This window comes from Triticum aestivum, chromosome 6B (genome assembly GCF_018294505.1).
Source record: "Triticum aestivum cultivar Chinese Spring chromosome 6B, IWGSC CS RefSeq v2.1, whole genome shotgun sequence".
Lineage (NCBI taxonomy): Eukaryota > Viridiplantae > Streptophyta > Magnoliopsida > Poales > Poaceae > Triticum > Triticum aestivum.
In genome coordinates, this window is record NC_057810.1 from 133,913,685 (window position 1) to 133,915,425 (window position 1,741).

Here is a 1,741-nt window from a genome sequence, read left to right on the forward strand (position 1 = left end):
AAACCTTGATGCCATAATTTGATCAAGTAGTCAAAGTCATATCAACTCTAGCAATCCAGGAAACATAACTATCACACCTTTGAGTAAACAAAGTCGCAAATTTTCACTCGAGGTGTTGGATTCCCGTCCAGGAGGAGGAGGTTGCTTTCCAGTTAAACATCATAGTGACACTCAAGGTGTTGCATTTGCAGCATTAATTCATGCGCAATTGAGTTTTGCATTTGTTTCCTTTGACGATTTTCAAAAAGCAAAGCGTAGCATGGAGAATGGCAGTAGCTGACCCCTGAAAGTAATTGCTGACAGAAGTAACTTTCCTATTGACAAGAATAGGAGACGAGTTACATGATTACGTCTATGGTTGGCACACATGGTTCAAAATAATGATAGCCTAATGATATAGCAAGGTAAGTAGGTTGAAGAGCAACCTCAACTTCACTGAATCACCATGCGGTACATATTCATTTAAAGAGTTCTCCACCGGCAACATATTTCATGACAATGGCAAGGTGTGTCAGGGTTAAATAAACCTGTTCATGATTGATACAGAAAATAAGACCATATAGTAAGTCCATTCAATATTATCTAAGGACAATGATTTGCTAAGTTGGAGGGAGGGAGGGAGGGAGGGGGAGAGAGAGAGAGAGAGATGGAGAACTGTATGCTGCTCTCTTTCAATGGAAAAATATATGATGATGATTTTCTAAAGAAGTGTTGCATACATGGAAAGCAAGCTAGATAATCATATCTGAATAAAAACTTGTAGAATTGAAAATCTCCTTGAACTCAATTCTAAACTGCATCATAATTTTAGTTACATCTATAATTCTTACTAATATTACTACACACTATTTACCTTGTTCTTTTATCAATAAAGAGTTTCCTTAAAATTCAGAAAAAATAACCGCATATTGTAATGCGCAGAACTTACCTTGTTATTCTTTTCTCGGAAAAACTTCAGGTGCTATCTATGTTGGGAGTACCAAAGGTTGTTTTTTTGTTTGGAATGCAGCAAATCAGACTGAAACCTTGATGCCATAATTTGATCAAGTAGTCAAAGTCATATCAACTCTAGCAATCCAGGAAACATAATTATCACACCTTTGAGGAAACAAAGTCCCGAATTTTCACTCGAGGTGTTGGATTCCCGTCCAGGAGGAGGAGGTTGCTTTCCAGTTAAACATCATAGTGACACTCGAGGTGTTGCATTTGCAGCATTAATTCATGCACAATTGAGTTTTGCATTTGTTTCATTTGATGATTTTCAAAAAGCAAAGCGTAGCATGGAGAATGGCAGTAGCTAACCCCTGAAAGTAATTGCTGAAAGAAGTAACTTTCCTATTGACAAGAATAACAGACGAGTTACATGATTACGTCTATGGTTGGCACACATGGTTCAAAATAATGATAGCCTAATGATATAGCAAGGTAAGTAGGTTGAAGAGCAACCTCAACTTCACTGAATCACCATGCGGTACATATTCATTTAAAGAGTTCTCCACCAGCAACATATTTCATGACAATGGCAAGGTGTGTCAGGGTTAAATAAACCTGTTCATGATTGATACAGAAAATAAGACCATATAGTAAGTCCATTCAATTTTATCTAAGGACAATGATTTGCTAAGTTGGAGGGAAGGAGGGAGGGAGGGGGAGAGAGAGAGAGAGAGAGAGAGATGGAGAACTATATGCTGCTCTCTTTCAATGGAAAAATATATGATGATGATTTTCTAAAGAAGTGTTG